The sequence below is a fragment of the Heterodontus francisci genome, unplaced genomic scaffold (genome assembly GCF_036365525.1).
Source record: "Heterodontus francisci isolate sHetFra1 unplaced genomic scaffold, sHetFra1.hap1 HAP1_SCAFFOLD_62_2, whole genome shotgun sequence".
Lineage (NCBI taxonomy): Eukaryota > Metazoa > Chordata > Chondrichthyes > Heterodontiformes > Heterodontidae > Heterodontus > Heterodontus francisci.
Window position 1 is genome coordinate 4,399,134 of NW_027141112.1, and position 25,814 is coordinate 4,424,947.

Genomic DNA, 25,814 nt, shown 5'->3' on the forward strand with positions numbered 1-25,814 from the left:
GATCGGAGGTAATATACTGGCATGGATTAAGGATTGGTTGACAGGCGGAAAGCGGATTATAGGAAGAAACAGGTCACCCTCGTGTTGGCAGGCTGTACCTCGTGTGGTACCACAGGGATCAGTGCTTGGGCCCTAGGTGTTCATCATACGTATCAATGATTTGAATGTGAGGACCAAATGTAGTATTTCCAAGTACGTGGATGACACAAAACTAGATGAGAATGTATGTTGTGAGGAAGATGCAAAGCAGCTTCAAGGGGATTTAGACAGACTTAGTGAGTGGGCAAGAATGTGGCAGACAGAATACAATGTGAAAAAACTGTGATGCTGTCCACTTTGGTAGGAGCAATAGATGTGCAAGGTTTCTTTTAAATGGTAAGAGTGTCGATGTATAAAGGGTCCTGAGTGTCCCTGTTGAAAAGTAACTGAAAGCTACCATGCAGGTGCAGCAAGCAATTAGGAAGGCTAATGGGATAATGGCGAAGGCCTTTATAGCAAGAGTATTTGAGTACAGGAGTAGCGAAGTCTTGCTTCAATGGTACTGAACATTAGTTAGACACCATTTAGAGTACTGGGTGCAGTTTTGGTCCCCTGACCTTAGGAAGGATACTATTGCCATTGCAGGAGTGCAACGAAGGTTCACCATACTTCTTCCCTGGATGGCGGTACTGTCCTATGAAGAAGTATAGGGGAAACGAGGCTTGTATTCTCTCGAGTTTCAAAGAATGACAACTGATCTAAGCTGCAAAATACTTAAATGGGTCGATAGGGTGGATGCAGCTAAATTGGTTACCCTGGTTGGGGAGTCTAGAGCCAGAGTACACAATTTCAAAATAAGAGGGGGGCCACTTAGGACGGAAATGAGGATACATTTCTTTACTCAGAAGATTGCATATCTTTGGAATTCTCCACCCCAGAGGGCGGTGGCAACTCAGTCATTTAGAAAGTTTAAAGCAGAGACTGACAGATTTCAAAATAGAAATGACAGAAGGGGATATGATGATAGTGTGGGAAAAAGGAATTGAAGTGGATGATCAGCCATGATTATATGGAATGACGAGGCAGGTTCGATGTACTGAATGGCCTATTCCTACTCCTATGTCCCTATGTTCCAGTGCATGATCACTTCTTTACACAAGAACCGCTTCCAGACCCACTATTAGAATTTGCACTGCACATCCTAACCATGCACTCTTTCACCCCATTCTGCCAGACCATGAATTGTTGTTCATGGCCATCATTTTGATCATGCAACCAATAGTTAATCTTTCCTGTAGATATTCCTGCACGTCACACAATTATTGCATGCCTCCAATGTTTAGAAAGCTCTGGAATATATGTCACCCGCGGACCTTCTCGGGACAACTGGCCTTTGATGCAATAGTTTTCCTAAGCATCATGACCACGCACATTATCCAACCCTTTATCTCTTCAAAGTTCTTTTCAACTTTCCATTACAGTATTTGTTGACTATCAGTCTCGTTCCAGTATTTAGCCTTATTTGGAGTTTACCACCCACTTTGGGCTGCATTCACAAGCAACCCGACTCTGAGAAGACTCGATCCCAATGAGCCGGGAGCCACGAGCAGCCTCACACCGTCCTCAGACGAAGCCTCGATCAGAAGGACTTGGGCCCCTTGGGGAGGCGGTGGCGTAGTGGTATTATCACTGGACTCGTAACACAGAGAACCAGGGTACTTCTCTGGGGGCATGGGTTCAAATCCCACCACAACAGAAGGTTGAATTTGGATTTAATTAATAAATCTTGAATTAAAATCTAGTCTTATGATGGCCATGAAACCATTGTCGATTGTTGTAAAAACCCATCTGGTGCACGAATGCCATTTCGGGAAGGACATCTGCTGGCCGACATGCGACTCCAGACCCACAGCACTTTGGTTAACACTTACATGCCCTCTGAAATGGCTTAGCAAGCCACTCAGTTGTAGCGCACCGCTACGAAGTCAATAAAATGAAATGAAACCAGACGGACCACACGGCATCGACCTAGGCAGCGGAAATGACAAGGGCAAACCCAGCCCTGTCGATGCTGCAATGTCCTCCTTACTAACATCTGGGGGCTTGTGCCAAAGTTGGGAGAGCAGTCCCACAGACTAGTAAAGCCACCGCCTGACAAAGTCGTACTCATCGATTCATACCTTACAGACAATGCCCCAGGCACCGCAATCACGATCCCTGGGTATATCCTGTCCCACGGCAGGACAGATCCAACAGAGGTGGCGGACAGTGGGGAGGGAGTTGCCCTGGGAGTCCTCAACATCGACAATGGACCCCATGACGTCTCATGGCATCAGACCAAACATGGTCAAGGTAACCTGTTACTGATTACCACCAACCGCTCTCCCTCAGCTGATGAGTCAGTATTCCTCCATGTTGATCACCACTTGGATGAAGCACTGAGGGTGGCAAGGGCACAAAATGGACTCTGATTAGGGGACTTCAATGTCCATCACCAAGAGTGGATCGGCAGAACCACGACTGGCCGAGTACTAAAGGACATAGCTGCTGGAATGGGTCTGTGTCAGGTGGTGGGGGAAACAACAAGAGCGGAAAACATACTTCACCTCGTCCTCACCAATCGGACTGCCGCAGATCCATCTTTCCATGACTGTATATGTAGCAGTGACCACCGCACAGTCCTTGTGGAGACGAAGTCCCGCCTTCACATTGAGGATGGTGTTCATCGTGTTGCGTGGCACTAGTGCTAAATGGGATAGATCTAGCAGTGCAAAACTGGGCATCCATGAGGCGCTGTGGGCAATCAGCAGTAGCGGAATCGTACTCAACCACAATCTGTAACCTCATGGCCCGGCATATCCCCCACTCTACCCTTAGCATCAGGCCAGGAGGTCAACCCTGGTTCAATGAAGAGTGCAGGAGGACGTGCCAGAAGCAGCACCAGGCATACCTCAAATGAAGTGCCAACCTGGTGAAGCTACAACCCAGGATTACCTGCATGCGAAACTGCATAAGCAGCATGCAATAGACAGAGCTAAGCGATCCTGTAACCAACGGATCGGATCTAAGCTCTGCAGTCCTGCCACATCCAGCTGTGAATGGTGGGGCACAATTAAACAACTAACTGGAGGAGGTGGCTCCACAAATATCCCCATCCTCAATGATGGGGGAGCCCAGCACATCAGTGTGAACGATAAGGCAGAAGCATTTGCAACAATCTTCAGCCAGAAGTGCCGAGTTGATGATCCATCTCGGCCCCCTCCTGAAATCCCCAGCATCACAAATGCCAGTCTTCAGCCAATTCGATTCACTCCATGTGATATCAAGAGACGACTGAAGGCACTGGATACTGCAAAGGCTATGGGTCTTGACAATATTCCGACAATAGTCCTGAAGACATGTGCTCCAGAGCTTGCCACGCCCCTAGCCAAGCTGTATAGCTACAACAGTGGCATCTACCCGTCAAAATAGAAAATTTCCCAGGTCTGTCCTGTACACAAAAACCTGGACAAGTCCAAACCGGCCAATTACCGCCCTATCAGTCTACTCTCAATCATCAGCAATGATGGAAGGTGTCATCAACAGTGCCATCAAACAGCACTTGCTTAGCAATAACCTGCTCAGTGATACCTAGTTTGGGTTCCGACAGGGCGATTCAGCACCTAACCTCATTACAGCCTTGGTTCAAACATGGACAAAAGAGCTGAACTCAAGAGGTGAGGTGAGAGTGACTGCTCTTGACATCAAGGCAGCATTTGACCTAGTGTGGCATCAAGGAGCCCGAGCAAAACTGGAGTCAATGGGAATCAGGGGGCAAACTCTCTGCGGGTGAGAGGCATATCCAGCGCAAAGGAAGATGGCTGTGGTTGTTGCAGGTCAATCAGCTGAGCTCCAGGACATCACTGTAGGAGTTCCTCAAGGCAGTGTCTTAGGCCCAACCGTCTTCAACTGTTTCAACAACTACCTTCCCTCAATCATCAGGTCAGAAGTGGGGATGTTTGTTGATGATTGCTCAATGTTCAGCACCATTCGCGACTCCTCAAATACTGAAGCAGTCCACGTAGAAAAGCAACAAGACCTGGACAATATCCAGGCTTGGGCTGATAAGTGTCAAGTAGCATTCGCACCACACAAGTGCCAGGTAATGACCATCTCCAAGAAGAGAAAATCTAACCATCTCCCCTTGACATTCAATGGCATTACCATTGCTGAATCCCCCACTATCAACATCCTTGTGGATACCATTGATCAGAAACTGAACTGGAGTAGCCATGAAAATACCGTGGCTACAAGAGCATGTCAGAGGCTAGGAATCGTGAGGCGAATAACTCACATCCGGACTCCCCAAAGCCTGTCCACCACCTACAAGGCACAAGTCATGAGTGTGATGGAATATTCTCCATTTGCCTGGATGGGTGCAACTCAAACAACACTCAATAAGCTCGCCACCATCCAGGACAAAGCAGCCCGCTTGATTGGCACACCATCCACAAACATTCACTCCCTTCACCACAGATGCACAGTGGAGGCAGTGTGCACCATCTACAATATGCACTTCAGCAACGCACCAAGGCTCCTTTGACAGCACCTTCCAAACCTGCGACCTCTACCACGTAGAAGGACAAGCGCAACAGATGCATGGGAACATCACAACCTGCAAATTCCCATCCAAGTCACACACCATCCTGATTTGGCACTATATCGCCGTTCCTTCACTGTCGCTGGGTCAAAAGCCTGGAACTCCCTTCCGAACAGCACTGTGGGTATACCTGCCTCACATGGACTGCAGCGGTAGAAGAAGGCAGCTCACCACCATCTTCTCAATATGCCCACATCCCTTAAATGAATAATAATAAAAACAAACCTTTTTCTACTGTATTCATTTCCTCAGGACCTTCATCACAAAACACATGAGCATGTGAGTTACAAGGTGCATCAGTTCCCACTGTGTACTGCTCATATTGTGAGATCTTGTAATTAAACCTACGAATGAATCCTATTACTTTGATTTCTATGTTTGATAACGACTTTCTTTAATTCCATCATTTGCTGTGGGCAGCGTTGCCAATGTCAACGTTTGTTGCCCATCCCCGATTGCACTTGACAACTGAATGGCTTGATAGGTATTTTAAGAGGGTAGATAAAAGTCAATCACATTGCTGTGTCTGGAGTCACACGTAGGCCAGAACAGTTGAGAATGGCAAACTTCCTTCCCGAAAGTACAAGAGCGAACCAGATGGGTTTTTACAACAATCAATAACAGTTTCGTGTCTCCATTACTGAGAGCAGCGTTCAATTCCAGAGTTTATTTTAGAATTAATTAATTGCATGTATTAATTAATTGAATTTCCACAAGCTGCCGTGGTGGGATTTGAACCCTTTCAGCCAGAGGATTCGCCCAGGTTTCTGGGTTAATAAGTTCAGTGACATTAACACTATTCCACCGTCTCCCAGAATGTTTTGTCATCCCACCCAATTATCCTTATCAGGACCATCCCATTCCTTATTCTCCTCTCTTTTATCTTTCACCAAATCTCCTTAATTCTATTCCACCTTGGATGGCATTATGCGATGCCTCAGAGCTCTCCGACTTTTCTCAGAGACCTAAACCTTGATTAACTCCCGTCTCCCTGCATGTAAAGCATTCAAATGTGATCAAAACAGGACCGAATTGTCCTACCTTCTAGAGCAGGAGGACTATCACACAATAGATAGGGACTTTCTAAGTATCTGAAACGAAGTCATGCCAGGGCAGTTGTCTACTTGCAGTATGGCTGGTCAACAAGATCTAATGCAGTAGTTCATCAGTCATTGCGTGATTCCTTTCAAACAGTCCAGTGCTGAAAGGACTTTCAGCCTAAGTATTCATAACCATAATGTTAATGTTATCAGACATGTCTCTGAACGCGTCTTTGACAAATTCCCTTCAATTAACAATCACAAACGGAGTCTGTGCTCCAAGTCCGGTCCCTATCCATTTCTACTTAACTTTATCCGTAATCACCCCTTTTACGTCGCTATTTATTGTTATAGAAATGTGAAACCTAGTCGCTAGGTCCATAAAATGTAGAATGCAAATGTTATTGTCTTTGTCCCATACCTTTAAACCCATGATAACTATTTATTTAAAGTCACATGCCACTGGGAAGTTTACAAGAGGACGTGAGGGTGTCCTCCAAAACTTTTCACAGATTTCACACTTTTCACTAATCTATTTTAATGTCTTCATTTACTCCTCGCTAAACACACCTGCATCATTTAACAGGGTTTTTAATCTCTGACAAGAAAGTTGAGCAAGTTCTCTGTGAACTTCAAGAAATTTTGGTTTTTATCTCTCTGATTGTTGACAACTGATGCCACAAATACATCTCTAACACTCGAAATAGAAACACCATGTTTTCTTCCGGGGATACAATAATGCTCTGACTGAGTAAACTGAAATTTCACTGACTTTCCAAAAACAATTGTCTTTTCATGTTCCACATCAAGTTTCCTTTGTGCCTTTGCATTGAAGTTTTAGTCAACAGTAAAGGTAGTTCACCAGGGACTGCATCAGTACTGATAAAGAGGCTGACTGCAGCTACTTTACAAGGAATAACTACTCAATTCAGTGACTTCAATGTGTTGTCAGCAGCTGGGAGCACTTTTATATTCCTTAACCTGTGTCGATTCTCACTATTGAGTGAAACCAGGTAACATTGTAAACAAACTGTTCCACATACTGCCTACGTGCAAGCATTATTTAATAGAGCACAGTTGATTGAATGCACAACGAACACATTTATCACAGGACTAAAACTCCTTGTGACGATAACAGTTCTTTCAGATTCGTCAGTTTCTTCCTCTTCTGCCACACAATTCTTTGCATCCTGCGTTATTTCGTGGACTCTGCAACTCTACTTTGGGCAGGTCATTGCATAATGATACTTTGAGTCACATCTGAAGCACCAATGAACTGTTCATTGGGCATTCCTGGGATTCATTTGCATATGTTTGCTTCTCCAATTCTAACTTCCACAGTAATAGCCAAACCTACTAAGCTGTTTTCATCTTCATTCCTCCTGTCTTTAACTTCTCCATTGTACTGATGCTGCTTCCAGGGTCTTAAACATTTTAAAATCTCGTTAGCTTCGAGTCCTGCTTTCTTTGTGTCACCTCAGAATTCCCTGTCATTTCTACTCGAGTTGCAGAAAATGAGTGTTTCTCCAGGAATTTGTTTAAGGCAGCCGACATTTGATGCAACAGGGAGACATTTTTTGAAGAACCGACCCATAGTTGGGACCAGCAGCCTGTCCATATGCGAAACCTTAGTACAATATGGCAATTTAAATGAACCAGGGATCTCCAAATTGAATTCCCTTAGTCTTCTATACAGTCTTTTGAGGTTCATGATATATTCCTCTATTGAATAACCACCTGTTTACAGAAATCTATCAAAGTCTTACTATGCCTTATCCACATGCATCGCCCTTGTAGATTTCATCCAAGAATTCAAACAGCCGATCCAATGCTTCATCATGATGCAACGGACAAACATACAGTTTACAAAACACTTTTTGATTTCACTTTAGTTGGCACGTAACAACGCTAAGGTCATACCTTGTTTCCTCTTTTGTAGAAACGCAACCATGTACACATATCCACTTCATTCGACCACTGGCCACATGAATCAGATTCAGCGAAAATCGAACTATAATGATACCCTCTTGGTTTCTGCCATATTTTCCACAATAGCGAGTGAGATTTTAGTTTTCTCTTTAAATATGAATGAAAGATAAAATCCAAGTTTGCAACCTTTAGCTTTTGGAAACCACGCTCTGCTACCATGAAAGCCTGCTGTGGAAGGATAGAATTATAGAATCATAGCAAGTTTAAGACACAGAAAGAGGCCACTTCGCTGGAGCCTGTCTTTACTCAGTTCCACCTTTCTTGCACAGACGAAAAGGATTACAAAACATTAGCTCCTCAAACCCTCCAAAAATCTCAGTAAGTATCTGCTTCTAAGTGTTTAAGTAAAGTCCCGATTAGCACCCTCCACCTGCGTGTATTTAAACAATTGATACACAATTAACATATTAACACATGCCACAGCTATGTGATGTTTCCCATATCTGGTCCCCATCACTCTGCTCTGATCGTCCATGCCTTCTTAACCTTGTGTGCCCTCTGTGTCCTGTTCGTCAGAGGATGATCTCATGCTCTTGCATGTCTTTATTTGCAAGATCACCTCCTTCTGTATTGCTATGCTATGTAGAAAGCAGCAGAACACAACACTCTGGGTAATCCTGTCTGGGCTACACTTAAGGGGTCCACTGGATCTACCGAAGCATCGGAACCTTACCTTCAGCACACCAACGGCCTGCTCGATTGTCACTGGGGTGCAACTGTGGCAACTGTGGCAAGTTCTTACGTATCATTGTTCGTTTTCCTTCCTCGCATACAAAGTCATGTCTTCAAGGAGTGTTCACGCTGAGAGTGTTCAGTCCCAGAGTGTTCACCCCTGAAGGTGAGTCGGATGAATCAAAAGCTGTGGCATCTGGGACTGTCGAACTATGTATGAGTCATGGCAGCTTCCAAGATAGCTGGCACAAACTTCTAGGGAGTGCTTCATGCCGTTGTATACCAGAGAAGAGGGATTTCTGTTAATGGATTGAGTGAGAAGAGGAGAATCATTACAACGGGATATTGTGTGAAGGGGGATCTCTACAACTGGATAATATGTGCAGGGGGAATTTCTGCAAGTAGACAAGATGTGAAGGGGGAGCTTTTATAAGTAGACAGTATGTGTGAAGGAGGAAATCTGTCTCTCTCTCTCTCTGTCCTTCTCTCTCTCTGTCCCTCTCTGTCTGTCCTTCTCTCTCGCTGTCCCTATCTCTCTGCAGATTGAGCTTAACGGCAATGCTCGCTGCAAAAACACCTCCCATCGTAATCATCGGTGAAGTTACCTTCCCTCTTGAGGCACTGAGGACTCTCACCTCAGTGGCAGCAGCTTTCCAAAGACGTGAAACTGAAGACACGTGAGGCACTCACGTCAGGGACAAAATTGATAACTACTGATTGGATCACGGTGAATGACATGCAAATGTATTTATTACAGTACGTAGTGCATATAAATTATCAAGTCATAGCATCAGTGTGGAAGTGCCACCACGGCAATTCCTCACCTCCGACAATATTGGGCGTGTGCATTACAACATCGGATTCCATGACAAACGGCTCCTCATGGATTCTCTGCCCCTCACCACGCCAGCAATCCCACCTTCTACAGGATCACAAAATCCAGCCAGAGATCATGTGCTGGGTTTTGTGCCCATGGCGGTGCTCCTGGTGCTGTGCTGAAAAGGCAGGAGGTGTCCTGCCTTGGCCAGCTTGAGTTCCCCACAGCGAACCTTTGAATAGGTCGATCCCATCTCCAAGAGTTGCTGGCCAATGACATGGGCTGCAGCTCAGAAGTATTGCAGTGCCACCAGAAGCGGTGACCACTGCCTGTACTGCAAGAGGGCTTGTGCCCAGGCCAAGCATTGGAGCCCAGATAATATGTTGGTGAAGATGGGGGTGGGGTCGAGGGTGGTGCTTTCGTGCAGAAGAAGAAGGATTTACAGGGATAGATGATTTCCTGGCGGGGTCTTCCGTGGGCCACAGATTGGCCATGTAGAAGACAACCCCCCAATACCCCCCCATCCCATGCCGACAAATATGTCGCCTCATTTTAACGGAGACATTCCCATGTAGCGGAGACACCCAACACCGACGGTAAAATCCCAGCAGCGGCACTGAGAAGGCATTAGTTGCCAATAATATGCTACTTATGGGCCTCAAATGGCCTCTCGGTGGGAATGCATTTGTCAGCCTATGCTGCCCCGACAAAATTACGTGTGATGGAAAGGCGACGGGCCCTCCGACCCCCACCTCCTGGCGCAATCCTATGGGCCCCGCTCCTCCTTGAGGATGTTTGAGGTCCTTGACCCTTCTTTCGAACTGGGAATGCTTCAGAGGAACAGTATTTAAACCAGAAAGGGAAGGATGAGAGCGGAAGATTATGATCAACATTGAGTTCAACATTTTCAGTGTTATTCTTTTCTCATTTAATCGTTCCCGCCTTCCACCGTATCACAGACCTTCACGATTTTTTTCAGGTCCATTACATTCAATAAGTCACTGGATGCAGAGGCTCGTTTGAACATCTCAATAAGTACTCAATCAATCTTGTAACTTTGCGCCCAGTCTGATGTATGATTTCTTTGTTTATTTCCTTTGCTCACAGTTAACTTGGTGACGATTGCGATCCTGTCTCATTGAAAGTGTGGCCTTTCCAAATGTGTCACTTGCTACCTCGTGGCCATGGCAGCGGCAGATCTATTGGTTGTTATCTTCGACCTTATTCTGAGGCATATTCCCATTGTTTACCTGAAACATTTTCTTTTCCTGAAGTATTCCATCCCCGTGTGTAATATCCACGCCGCCCTGCTATTTGCAGCTATGGACTGTTCTGTCTGGTTCACCGTCACTTTCACCTTTGATCGATTTGTGGCCATTTGTTGCCAGAAGCTGAAAACTAAATATTGCACAAGGAAAACGTCGGCTATTGTTCTGGGGACAGTGACGGTGCTGAGCTGTTTAAAGAACATTTCCCGGTACTTTATGTTATCAGGGCAGTATTGGCTGCGGAACGAACCCTGGTTTTGTTTTGCAACTACAAGTGTTCTGTACTCTCAGTTCTGGACAATAATCGAGTTCCTCCATTACATTCTAACCCCGTTTGTCCCATTTCTTGTGATTCTACTGCTCAATGTGTTGACCGTCAGACACATTGTAGTGAGCAGTAGAGCACGCAGGAGACTACGAGCTAATAGCAATGGCGAGAGTTCCAGAGACTCTGAGATGGAGAGCCGAAGGAAATCAATCATTTTACTGTTAGTTATCTCAGCCAATTTCGTACTGTTATGGGCAGTATTAATGGTGTATTCAATATGGAATCGAATGTGGTATCTGGGAAATGGATCTGAATATATACCAGTTTTTCTGCAGGAAATAGGCTTCATGCTGCAACTCCTGAGTTGCTGCACAAACACTTGCATTTATGCCGTGACCCAGACTCAGTTCAGAGAACAGTTGATAACTGTGCTGAAGTATCCTTTTTCTCCAATTATTAAATTAATAAAATGATGACAAGAACTGAATCATAGACTATTTCCAACATATTCCACATTAAAAAAAAATATTTGCAGCAGCGGCGGGCTGCTATGGTGACAGACTCCATGGTGGCAAAGCTCGGTGTCGTGGCCTTTCGCTGTGGTGACAGAGCATGGGCGGGGTCTGTTCTCCATGGTGATCAGGAACGGTGGAATGGGACAGAGTCATTACCCTATGGTGATGGGTGTGTGCGGTCGCAGCCTACTCGGCATTGTGAAGGGGAGTGGGTACGGGACATACTTGACAGCGTGCCGCCACAATGGTCAGGGAGTGGGGCCTGATCTTCGCTGGTTCCTGCTGCCAGGGTAAGCATTGGAGCAGAGAGTTATCGCGAGGCAATTGCGTCAATACTGGCACCGCCCATCTGTCATCTCCATGCAGTCCAGTGTGACAAACACAACAACAGAAGGAACAAGAATTGAGAACATACTGCGACGCTTCAGCAGGAATTCTTTATAATCCTTTAAATGCTTTGTAATCCTCTGTATAGCCACATGATCCAATATAACCTATATAATGCTGAATAATCTTCATAACTCTTCATGATCCGTTATCGTATTTATAAACATTGTAATGTTTTATCAGCATTTATAAGTGTTTATAAAACCTTCTAACACCTTCTAATGTTAAGACCATTGATAATTGTTTATTGTACTCTATAGTCCTTTGTAACGTTTTATTATCGTATACAAACTTTATAATTGTTTATGAGACTGAAATAACACTTACAACACTTCATAACTCATCAGCATGCTTTATAATCATTTGGAATGCTTTGTAACCCTTTATAGTGCTTTCTAAGACTTTGTAATCCTTTATAAACATTTATTATCTTTTATGACCGTTAATAACATAGAAAAAAAATAGAAGAAATAGAATTACTCTTTCTAACAATTTATAAGCCTTTGTAACCATATCTGACATTTAATAATCATTCATAATCTTTTTATAACGCGTTACAAAATTCATAGCAAGTCATAATACTTCATGCCACATTATAATCCTTTATAAAACTTTAGAAACCTGTATCATACTTTATAATTAATTATGATAATTTACACTATTTTATAACATTTGTAATTTTTTAAAATCCTTAATAATCCATTCTAACACTCTGCAATCCTTTATAACCCTTTATAACCGTTTATAATGCCTAATAATAATTTTTGATTATGATAATCATTTATAACACGTTATATTTCATAATATTCTGGAACTGTTTATAGCACTTAAATTTAAAATCTGCTGTAATTCTTCATAACCCTTGATAATCCTTGGTCCTTTATAAAACTTTGCTACAGTTTATAATCTTGAGAACGTCATATAATCCTTTATAACGCGTTGTAGTATTTCATGATCCTCTGTAATCCAAAATAACACTTTAGATTCCTTTTAACCGTTTATAATCCTTTATAAACCTGTATACTCTTTTCCAAACCTTTCCAAAATCGCTTAACTCCTTTATTACACTTTCTAATGCTGGGTGAACATTTGTATTTCGTTCCAATTCTTCTAATTTTTTTTTGTAATACTTAATAACCCATGTAACACTTTATAATTATTTATAGCCCTTTGCAATGCTTTATCCTGCCTCATAATTTTAATGACCCGTTCGTATAAATTATAAATGTTAATAGCCTTTCCAAAACTTTATAAATCGGTCTAGTCCTTCATAACACGTTTTATCCTGCATAAAACTTTATAGTTTTTATAATCCTATCGATTTGATTATTATACTTGTAAATCCGTTAGAATAATTTGCAATCCTTTATAACATGTCATCAGCCATTATAACCCTTTGGAACCTTATATTATTATTATTATTATTATTATTATTATTATCATTATGATTATAGCTATTGATAATAATTTCAATCCATAATAATCGTTTATAACTTTGGTAAATCTTATCATCAGTTATAATTCATTATATTCCCTTGTAAAAATTGATATAACTTTGAAAATCCTTTACAACCCTTTGCAATACTGTATAATGCTTATACAGCGTATAAGACAACGTATGTCAGCCAAGAGCGACGTCTCAATTCATTCCATCTTCGCTGCCTTCGGAGAATACTTGGCATCAGGTGGCAGGACTATATCTCCAACACAGAAGTCCTTGAAGCCGCCAACACCCCCAGCTTATACACACTATTGAGTCAGCGGCGCTTGAGATGGCTTGGCCATGTGAGCCGCATGGAAGATGGCAGGATCCCCAAAGACACATTGTACAGCGAGCTCGCCACTGGTATCAGACCCACCGGCCGTCCATGTCTCCGCTATAAAGACGTCTGCAAACGCGACATGAAATCTTGTGACATTGATCACAAGTCGTGGGAGTCAGTTGCCAGCATTCGCCAGAGCTGGCGGGCAGCCATAAAGACAGGGCTAAATTGTGGCGAGTCGAAGAGACTTAGTAGTTGGCAGGAAAAAAGACAGAGGCGCAAGGAGTGAGCCAACTGTGCAACAGCCCCGACAAACAAATTTCTCTGCAGCACCTGTGGAAGAGCCTGTCACTCCAGAATTGGCCTTTATAGCCACTCCAGGCGCTGCTTCACAAACCACTGACAACCTCCAGGCGCATATCCATTGTCTCTCGAGATAAGGAGGCCCAAAAGGAAAGGATAATGCTTTTTAACACCTTATGACAAATCATAGCCCATTATAATCCTGCATAAATCTCTATAATATTGCAAAATTGTATGTCATATTTGAAGGAGTTCCTGATACTATATAAACTCAGAATCCTTTGCGATCCTTCATAATCCATGCTAATCCTTTATAATATTCATAATCCCTTATAATCCTTCATGGTTGTTACCATCCTTTATAGTCTTTGGATCAATCTATAATCTTTGATAAATCGGCATCATCCTTTCTATTCCTGTTTAATTGTTATTACATTTTAGTATCATTGAGAACACGTTACAGTTCTTTATAATCCTTTCAAACGATTTCTACAGAGGGAGGAAAGGGAGGCTAGATAAAGTGCCTGCACACCTTTGGTGTCCAAGTATTGGATATATAGAGTGAAAGAGTGTGCGTACAAGCATACGAATGTACGCATGAGGAGCAGTAGTAGTCCACACGGCCCATTGAGGAGCTCGAGATAGTGGGCAAACTTTTTCAAGAACGGCACAGCGCACCTGTGAGATGTGAGCCACGGAGCCGCCCTGATATTTGGCGTGGCGGCTCATTTACATGGAGGGGCAGAGCGCCCGCCCCCAATGCCGTAAGGTGGCGGGCACTTGTGGCGTCACCATGCAGGTGCCTGCATCGTTTTTAACGGGCTTCAGGCCCTTCCACTTCGATTCACTATTTAAAGTCACAGTTTTCTGAAAAATAATATTAAACGTGTATTCTCAGTTCCAAACCCCTCTCCCACCGCCTGAATGACTAATCAGTTTATTCTTCTTCGCTCCACTAAATAAGTAAACCCTGGATCCCGACCTTTCCCCCCAAACTTTCTCGACTTTAACTTCAACTCCTTAGGACCATCCCCTCAACCAATCGCATTAATTTTTCAGTCCCCCTCCCGCCCTGAAATTTGACTCCTCCCCCGCCCCCACCAGTGCTCTGCCTCGGATTTGCGAATGCAGATCCGAAGACCTGGGCGTTCTGCAATCCGGCTAGAATATCGGTGTGGGACGGCTGTCCTGACGAGGTAAGGAATTATTCATTAATTGCTACTGATTTCCACATTTAAAATCAGTCACCATCGATGACCGGTGGGGAATCAGCCAGGAGGCTTCGCTGCTGCCAATAAAATGGCACGAGGCCTTCCCATGTCAAGACCTGTGGTGGGTCTCCCCAGGAGGTATTTTCTGGGCCCTTCGACCATGAAACCCGACGTCGGTGGGTGGGGGGGAGAGGCGAATGCTGCTAAACTCCTGCCCGGTAGGCCTGTAGAGGAAGGGAGTCAGGCACGGTAATGACTGCAGACAGAACTGGACTCCACATACCAGATACAGGACTGCAATTCATCAGTGTGTTGTGCTCTGCAGTGGTGCGCTCTGAGAGCAGAGACCTTTCGACATGGAAGTGCTGCCTCACAGTCCCCGCGATATTATGTATGGGGGCTGATTTAAATAGAGGGGGTGGGGCGGTCGCTTCGATGATATAGAGGGGGCGGACACCGAGTCTCCGGCAATGGCATCCTGTGAAACCGCGCAGGCACCAACACCATTTTAAATGGGTTAAGCCCTGAGCAATTACATAAATATTTCAATTTACAGTCGGCATGATGCTTTTAAAATAAATAATTAGGATAGGGAGGTCTTTCCACAACACCCTCCAATGGTATTTTAATTGGCCCTTATTGAAAAACAACGGACCTTATTCCACACCCGAACTTCCCCCCCACCATCAAACCTACTAACGTTTGCCCTTCAACACCTTCCCACTATCCACACAGCCAATAAAAAAATCTTTTCCCCGCTGCCCCATACTACCCACCCTGAAAATATTATTCCTCCCTCCTCTCCACCAGGTTCTCACTATAGTGCTCCGAAGGCGCACAAGCTGTGTTCAGCGGTCGTAAAATCAGCATGGGGTTGGCCGCCAACGGTAGGTAAGTTATTTTATATCTTAGCACCATAGAAGAATCATGGAATGTTTAAGGCACATAAAGAGGCCACAAATCAGGTTAAGGGATAGTTCAATAGCAATGCAGTGGCAGACATTTCAGATGATATTTCAGAACACACAAAATAGAAAGAAAAATGAAAAACATTTTTTTTAGGGCGGCACAGTGGCGCAGTGGTTGGCACCGCAGCCTCACAGCTCCAGGGACCCGGGTTTGATTCCGGGTACTGCCTGTGTGGAGTTTGCAAGTTCTCCCTGTGTCTGCGTGGGTTTTCTCCGGGTGCTCCGGTTTCCTCCCACAAGCCAAAAAGACTTGCAGGTTGATAGGTAAATTGGCCATTATAAATTGTCACTCGGATAGGTAGGTGGTAGGGAAATATAGGGACAGGTGGGGATGTTTGATAGGAATATGGGATTAGTGTAGGATTAGTATAAATGGGTGGTTGATGTTCGGCACAGACTCGGTGGGCCGAAGGGCCTGTTTCAGTGCTGTATCGCTAATTAAAAAAAAATAAAAAATACATGGCCCATCGTGTCTTTTAGGTGGAAAAACAATCCACCTATTATGCCATTGCCGCATCTGTTCCAGGAATGCCGACCTTGAAGAAGTTCTGCTCTTCTGTCCGACTCACTGCCACCTATTCTTATCCCACCTTCCAACATTTGGCCCATAGCCCTGTAGCTTACGGCACATGAGGTGCATACCCGGACTCTTTTTGAATGAGTTGATGGTCTCTGCCTCAACAACCCTTTCAGTCAACGAGTTGCAGACCATGACCAACCACTGGGTGAAAAATGTTTGTCCTTATTCCCCTTTAACTTTTCTACCAATCGCTTTAAATCTATGCCCTCTCCTCACTGACCTCTCTGCTAGCGGTCTCTGAATAGACCCGTCACCTCCACTCAATCCAGGCCCCTCATAATGTTATACATTGCAATCTCATCTCCCCTCAACCTTCTCTGTTCCAAGGAGAACAATTGCAACCTATCTACTATTTCCTCATAGCTGCATTTCTTCCAGTCCTGGCAATGTCATCGTCAATCTCCTCTGTACCCTCTCCAGTGCAATTGCATCCGGTCTGTAATGAGGCGACCAGAACTGCACACTGTACTCAAGTTGTGACCTAACCAATGTGTTATACATTTCGCACATGCCCTCTTTGCTCTTGTATTCCATACCTTGCCTAATAAAGGAAAGGATTCCATATGTCTTCTTAACCACCTTATCGAGCACTCCTGTTACATTCATGGATCTGTCGACATCCACTCTGAGGTCCCTCACTTCCTCTACACTTCTCAGTATTTTCCATTAATTGTCCATTCCTTTGCCTTGATGACCTCCCCAAATGCAGCACCTCACACTTCTTCAAGTTGATTTCCATTTGGACTTTTCCGCCCATCTGACCAGACCATCAGTATCTTCCTGCAGCCGACAGATATCCTCTTCACTATCTGCCAGATGGTCATTCTTTGTGTCGGCCGCAAACCTTTTGAACACGCCCGCCCTATTTACGTCAAATTGTTAAAATACACCAGAAAAAAGGGACCCAATACTGAGCCCTAGAGAACACCATTGAAAACAGCCCTCCAGTCGCTGAAACTCCCTTCTACAATTACCCTTTGTTTCCTGCCAGTGAGCCAATTTTGTACCCACCTTGCTGCATATCCGTTGTTCCCATGAGATTTTTTAAAACTATTTTTCCATGTGGGACCTTGTCAAGAGCCTTGCTAAAATCCATGCAGACCACATCAACTGCACTACACTCATCTATCATCCCTGTTACTTCTTCAAAAACATCGATCAACTTGGATGGCACAGGGGAGCAGTGGTTAGCACTGCAGCCTCACAGCTCCAGTGACGTAGGTCAATTCTGGGTACTGCCTGTGTGGAGTTTGCAAGTTCTTCCTGTGTCTGCGTGGGTTTTCTCCGGGTGCTCCGGTTTCCTCCCACAAGCCAAAAGACTTGCAGGTTGACAGGTAAATTGGCCATTATAAATTGCCACTAGTATAGCTAGGTGGTAGGGAAATATAGGGACAGGTGGGGATGTGGTCGGAATATGGGATTAGTGCAGGATTAGTATAAATGGGTGGTTGATGGTCAGCACAGACTCGGTGGGCTGAAGGGCCTGTTTCAGTGCTGCATCTCTGAACTAGATCTTCCTTACCAAATCCATGATGTCTATCCTTGATTGGCCTATGTCTTTCTAAGTGACAGTTTATCCTATCTCTCAAATTATTGAAATAATTTGCCGACTACTGAGGTGAGACTGACTGGCCTGTAATTATTCAGTCTATTCTTCGCTTCCTTTTTAAACAGAGATAAAACGTTGTTAATTTATATTTTTAGATGATGGCCCCACTGCCAAGCGGTATGGGCCACACCAAGCTTCCCCCGCCAAGGTGGACACTTCTCTATGTCGGGCATCGAGGTGGGCCTCTTTCCTGAGAATTTTATGCCTCCGTCCCGCCGTGACCCACGGCATCAAAGGGCTAGTAAAGTTCATCCCATATATTTGAACTGAGGGATGGCAGCTGAATAAGATGTGTGTACAATTCTGGGCTGCACATTCTAGATAGATAATGGAATGGAGGGTAAGATTGACGAAGGAGAGCGCACAGTTCTCGGCACCAGATCCCAGATATAAAGAGGATGCGAGGGTGTAAGGTTGGTAAAGAGGTGTTTACAACCCTGGAATTCAGACAACAGGTACATTGGGCTGGATTTCGTTGTATCCCAGGCATCTGGGTCCTTAGGGGGGCGTGTGGGGGGGGGGGGGGAGGTAGAGCGGTTGAAGATGACTCTGGGATAGGGCCACCACGCACACGGACGCTGAGATGGCCCAACACCATATTGCCAGTGGCGGCAAGGGGTCAGGCCGCCCACGCAACTCCCACCCCAACTGCTCGGCAATGGGACCCTCATTTGCAAATTTTAATAAACTAAAATTAATCAATTAGTCACACTTACATCGCCACCTGAGTTCCTGCTCCGATCTCCAGCCCGATTGCTGACACTCCTTCGCCTTCAGATCCCCGTCCCGGGAAACAGGCGTCACATTGGTGGGGAGAGGGGAGGAAGTAAATTACTCAGTGAAGGAGGGGCGAAAGCGGTCAAAGTAACATCATTGGTCTCGGGGCTGGTGCGAAGGATTGGAGATTAAATGTTATGCAGTTTTGGGAGGAAGTTTAGATAGCAAAGGTAAGCATTTTGGCAGAAAGGGAAATTTAACAATTGTATGGTTATGTGGGTGGGGGAGGGGCAAATGAGTGTATTTAGTTTAGTTTAGAGATACAGCATGGAAACAGGCCCTTCGGCCCACCGAGTCTGTGCCGACCATCAACCACCCATTTATATACTAATCCTACACTAATCCCATATTCCTACCACGTCCCCACCTATCCCTATATTTTCCTACCACCTACCTATACTAGGGACAATTTATAATGGCCAATTTACCTATCAACCCGCAATCTTTGGCATGTGGGAGGAAACCGGAGCACCCGGAGGGAACCCACGTGGACACAGGGAGAACTTGCAAACGCTTCACAGGCAGTACCCAGAATTGAACCCGGGTCGCTGGAGCTGTGAGGTTGCGGTGCTAACCACTGTGCCATTGTTGGCATTCACTTTATCTTTAAGTATTTAAATCTGTCAGTAGGGTTGGCAGCTTTTTATAAAGGGCACCACCATCAAGTACACCAGGTCCAGGTAAGACTCCACAATGTACTGAAAAACAGCCAAAACACAACTAAGGCTCTTTGAACATCCACCCACAACTTCCCTGAAAAAGCTACAACATCATCATGATTATCGACAGAACTTTGTGTTAATATGAAGAGTCTGGAACTTTCTGATGGTGTTTTTAACCTCTTTTTTTCAATCAGGTAAATTCTGCCTAATGCAGTTTCACTGGCCGCATTACATTTGTCTTTAGTTAATAATAGCATGTAAATTGATTGCTGGTCATTGTGTGCTTTTCAGTCACGTTTTTCGATAATGAAAGCTGATTTAACGCAAATGTATCAGTTCTCGGTTTGTTCTGTTCAGTTTAGCTTCAATAATTAATAAGTATATTATTTAGAAACCCCGGTGGTTTAGGAATCCTCAGTCTCACTCTGACACCTGACACTGAAAATCTACAGTCCGCTTTTGTCTCCCACGAACAGGGATCAATTTATAATGTGTGATGCATTTATTTAACATTGACCTGAAATGTATCCAGTTGCAGAATGCTGTGAATGAGGCTTTTTGCCTGCCAGTTACCGAATGCTTAAAAAAAAGGACAGAGAATGAATCTGAATAGATGCCACATTGGAAAAGCAGCTCTGGAACTTGTGAGAAAATGTGAAATAATACGATATGGAGGATATTATTGCATCCTTGTCGTAAGTCTATATGACCTATTAACGTGATATCGAGTGAAGCCGCTCCTTGTTTTACAAGTATGTTGGCTGACTTTTCTAATTTGAAAAAAGAAACCGTTTGGCGGTTATTTGCCGCCCTATGAACGTGATGCCTCCGGATTGGTGAACTAAGCAACTAACGGATTGGTAACAGGAACAACACAATGAGAAGCTGCACAGAGTGACCAATCACCAATGTCCTCATTATCATTCCTCCAGAAGGTATAAGTGGGACGGATGTGGGCGGATTCGATCATTCTTCCTGAACTGTTTTGTAACGTAGTTTTTACAGATTTTTATAAATCAAGTATACTTTTGGGGGAAAAAATGACTTGACGAGGGAAGACCAGTGGTAAAGCTCGGGCAAGGCCAAGTCTCGCTCCTCCCGGTCCGGGCGGTAGTTCCCGGTGGGCCGTGCTCACAGTCTCACGGGACTAAAGCAAATAAATACTTTATTTCAAGCATACACAAGGGAGAAGACCTGTTACCCTCCCCCGTGCACCGCACCCTGAGAGAATTCTCAATGCTCCAGAGTTTACAGCACACATTTATAGGATACAATAGCCATTACTCATTGGTCACACTACCCCCGACACATGCCAGCTTTACGACTTGATCAATGAATTGGATTGTATGGCCCCCAACAAATGCCTCTTGTTATCTCAGCCCCCAACCTTGACGCTACTACATCCCATGGTTTAGTGTTCCCAGTCTAGTCTCTAATTTCCCTTTATCTCTTTTGTTAGGGAAGTAAGGGCAGCAAGTGTACACAGGATGTTTGAAGCAATTAAGAACTGAGTTGTAAAATCCCAGGATCGTGGTCAAGTATCCCATCGAGTATCCCATCAGGCCAAGGGGTCCCTCACAACTACAATAGTTCTGCTAAGATTATTAATGCATTCTAATGCTAACTCTACTAATGTCGAACTTTCGGCCCCCGTTCAGGAGAATTCTTGTAACCCCGAGAGTCTAGTGATGTAAGTTCAAACCCCCAAATTGGCAAGTAAAGATGGGCATTTAAGTTCAACTCATCGTGGAAGGACCAGGTCGTTGAACTCATAATTATCTCATAGCTCCGACGCTGCAAACTCGAACGTAATAAGTTAATATAACCATTTTCTGAAGCACATCCACACAAAAATCTAGCCACAAAGTAAGCAATCTGAAGATAAGCTTTGAGAACCAGAAATGTGTGCACTCAGTAAGATTTCTGATTAAATATAGATATTGTTATGATAGAGGTGGGAGGAGTGCATTTTTTATTCTAGTTCCACTGGTCCACGGGTCACAACATATATTTAAACTTTTCCCACTTACCAATACAGTCAACCACAGACTCTATTTTTATTCCATAATAAAACACACCAATCAGGTTTCTTTAATAAATAACAATATGTATTGTTATTGTAAAAAAAGTCTGAACCAGTCATGAAGTAAAGCATAAACACACAGAATGAAATATTAAAGTTCCCTTTTTACCTGAGCCCCTCACACACTCTCTCTCTCACACACAAACACACACACAAACACACACACACCCGTTAACTGGAAAAATTAAGGAATTTTTTTCAGATTGCTATTACAGTAAAATAAAACAGCTGCACTGAATACTTGCTTGCGGAAACAGCCGATGATGTATGTTATGTTCCCAAAACTGGGAAAGTCTTGCCTCCAAGTACACGTAGATGGGTCACTGGGATCGTTTTAGAACAGTTCTTTTCAGGCAGCGTTGAGAGTTAATTTAGCAGGCTTTTCTTCAAAGGCAGGAGACGAGATAAGTTCACAGAGTTGACTTCTCAGGGTCTTTTAGAGAGGTGCTGGAAAGCTGAGCTGGGTTGTAGTCGTGTCTTCGTCGTTGGGAACTTTCTTGTCTCCTTGGAAGCTCCCTCCCTTTTATGCAGTTCAACCCCCGTTCAAAATAATTCAAAAGTAAAACCGACAACAGGAGGTCAACATTTGCCCTCCATAAATCTTGACCCGTCTCTTCTTAGCAAACAATTTCTCCAGGTGTCCAAAGCTCTCTGTTGTTTAAAGAGCTGGAAGTCAGATCGTTTCCCGAAAAGTCTTGTTGTTGTTCCTGGAAATAAGGTGGCTTCTCAGAAAGGCTTGGTTTCCTCACAAGACCTCTCAGGGCCCTTTTACAAAACATTTCCAGGGACTGTTTTTCCAAGTCAAATGTCCTTTACATGACCCCCTTTGAAAGTTTAATGTTTCTTCACTCTTAATAAAATGAATCCTCAAAAAATATATTCAACAAAGCACTGAGGCACTTTTGTAACAACATATAGAGTATTACTGTCATGAGAATATCAGTGACTTGCCTGAGCAACCTGATTGATAACCATTTACTTTCCCGTTTGACAGGCGCTGTTGTTGAAGGAGTATATCCTGTTGGAAAGGGCAATGAAGAGGCTGCAGTCTGAAGATACTATATTTAAGATGCAATATCTATATCTCTTTGTATCAATAGTCTTTAGTGCATGTGTGTGTGCCACAGAGCGAGAAGGAAAGGTGGAGTCACCACATATGGATATAGTGATCCACATCCAAACTGATATGTGAAGTTGTATTGCATTCCGTTTTGGAATTACTCAAATGCGGTTGACTTGTTGCTGTGTATCTGGGCTATGGTTTTAATTTGTTTCTCATCTTTGTCAGATGTTCACTGTAAGCCAGTTTGATTTTATTACTATTTGCTTCAATTCACAATTTGTCTCCATTTGCATATATTTATATCAGATTTGCGTCAGCAGAAATTGTTCTGTTAAATACATGACATATGCTTTTGTGTAGGAACATAGGAGCATGAATAGGCTATGCAACCTATCAAGCCCGCTCCGCCATTCAATTAGCTCATGACTGATTATCGAACTCAACGCCACTTTCTCACCTCAGCCCATATACCTTGATGTCATTAGCATCCAGATATCTGTCGATATCAGTCTTGAACATACTCAGTTTCTGAGCATTCACAGCCATCCAGGGTAAAGGCCTGCTCAGGTATAAAATTGAAACCCGAGGAGGCCCGACGCGACCACTTCCAAACCGAACCTGACCCGGGCCAGATTCCCTTATTTTTCTTTCACTCCCGACTCAACCCGACCCGCCTATCATAATAAAGTTAATGATATCAAAAAGGTTATTGTGCTCAGTCTTGTTCAAATGTGGTGATCCGGTTCATCCGTTCTGGCAGCAGGCTATTCCTGCAGATGGAATTGTGGGGAATCTGATCCTGATTCCGTCACCTGGAACCAACACCCGCACCCCGGCCCCAACTTCCGCACCCTATTACTTTAAGGCCGAGTTGATTGGCTACTAAATTGCAAAGGCCTATTTCCTTGCAAGGAACTGTTGCACTGTATCAGGATGTTCCATTGCAATGGGCACTTTCACTGCATAATGGCTACTGTATTGCAAGAGTCTATTGCATTGCCAGGCTCTGTTCTGCTCAACGAGATATAGCATTGCAAGTGGATGTGGCCCTGCAAGTGGCTGTTGCAATGCAAAGTCCTTTACGTTGCAAGGGTTTATTGTGTGGCAATATGTGTTTACTTTGAAGAGGTGTTTGCATTTCTAGTGGCTATTGCATTGTAAGTCATAGTGCAGTGCAAGTGACATTTTCACTGAAACGTTCTATTATACTCAGATGGTTTTTGCATTATTCGAGGAGGATACACTGCTAGTGCTGTTGCACTGATTATAATTGGCTTTTGAACAGCAAGATGCTATTGCATTTTAAGGGGCTATTTCTTGCAACAGAATTTTGCTTTGCAACGGTCAGTTGCGCTTATGGGCTTGTTGCATTGTAAGTGAAAATTGACTTCCATAATGGCTACTGCATTGCGAAAGGCCGTTGCACTACAACACGTTATTGCACTCCAATGGGCTATTGTATTCTAAGTGGCTGCTGCAATGCAAGGGGATATTGCAACACAGGATGCGATTGTACTGCAAAGGGATATTACATCACAAGATGTTGCATTGCAAGGTCTATTGCACTTCAAGGTGTATTTTAACTTTAAGGTTTTTTTTCATTGCATCGGCCAATTGCACTTCATGCCGCTATTGCACTGAACGTGGCTGCTACACTGCAACGGTTATTGCTCTGCAAGGGGATATTACTTTGCAAGGTGCTATTGCACTGCAAATAGATGTTGCATTGCTCAGGGCTTTTACTCTGCCTGCGGTTATTTCACTGCTTAAAGCTTCTGTACTACAAGGCGCTATGGCCCTGAATGGGGTTAATTCAGTCCAAGTGGATGTTTCACAGTCAGGTCGATTGCATACCCACAGTCCATTGTTTTGCAAAGTATATTGAATTGCCAGAGATTACGGCATTCCAAAAAATCTCGTGCACTAAACGGTGTGTTGCACTTGTTATGACCAGGTGAGAAAGTTGTCTCGGGGTCTTTTGCTGTCTTCTCCTGATCTTATAGGGATAAGGTTTAATATTAAACACACTGTGTTTTGAGCTCACTATTTGTGAACCCTTGTTCACAGATTTCCAATTATAAGACAAAGAAATGCACGGAAACAGGCTTTCTTCGATTTAAAGAAGAAATAATACATTTATTAAACTTACTTAAACTCTAATATGCTTATGGATTTACAACGCACCCACACCACCATGCACACACAGTATGCACTTGCAGATACGGACAGATAAGAGTAGAAGAAATTATAATATGGAAGGATTGAGGCAGTATCTAAAGTCTTTTATTTGACCTTGCTTCGAGCTCACTTGACTGTAGGTAGGCTTGCTGTTTGTCGGGGGCTGATGTTCTACTTAGACCTTGTTCACGGAGGAGGCTTTTCTCTCTTTAAGGTTCACCTGTTTTCACAAGATTCAGTACTGTCGGAAAGAGATGGAGGCAGGCAGGACTGGAGAGGAGGTTCTCTTCCAACCAGTAGCAGATGGCTTTCTGAGTTCAAATTCTGTTTTTCCAATTTAAAAGACCCCTAGTTGGCCAGCAGGTGGTCACGTGATCTACTGGTTTGCCCATGTTTCTTCTGTGTATTGGGGCTGGGACTGGTTCCTCATTGTTCCAACACTGTCTGTTACTATGCAACTGCATTTCCAGTAAGGGGCTTGTAGTTTTAAGTTTATTGTTCATGTGCTAAAATAATATATGCCTCAGTCTTGGTAGGTGGGGAGCTTGCCTGACACATTGCAAGTGGATGTTGCATTGCAAGTTCCGATTGCATTCAAAGGTGCTTCCACACTACAAATGGCTTTTGCGCTGAAAAGGGGTATTGCATTTTGAGCAGACTTGCAGTCCATGGCATATAGCAATAGAAGAGGATATTGCAATGCAACAGGGTATTGTGTTGCACTTGGGTATGTTAGAAATTCAAAGGTGCTACATGATGCCTTTGCCCTGAAAGCAGGAATTGCAATGAAAGGTGCTATTGCAGTCCAACGAGCTAATACATTGAAGAAGTAATTGCAGTGCAAGGGCACTTTGCATTGCCATTGTTGGATGCTCTCAATGAGCATTGCATTACTTCAGACTAGTGTATTGCAACCGGATGTTGCATTGTGGGGCACTAATCCACTACAACAGACTAGTGCAGGGTAGGTGTGTGTTGCATTTCAACAGATTTTGGAATGTCAATGGGATTATTGCATTGCAGAAAGCTACTGCAATGCAAGC

At 43.9% G+C, this 25,814-nt stretch overlaps 1 pseudogene; it reads left to right on the forward strand.

The window, feature by feature from the left end:
* Window positions 1-2,286: 2,286 nt before the first annotated feature.
* LOC137362122 (probable G-protein coupled receptor 139) lies at window positions 2,287-11,145 on the forward strand (annotated as a pseudogene).
* The last annotated feature ends 14,669 nt before the right edge of the window (window positions 11,146-25,814 follow it).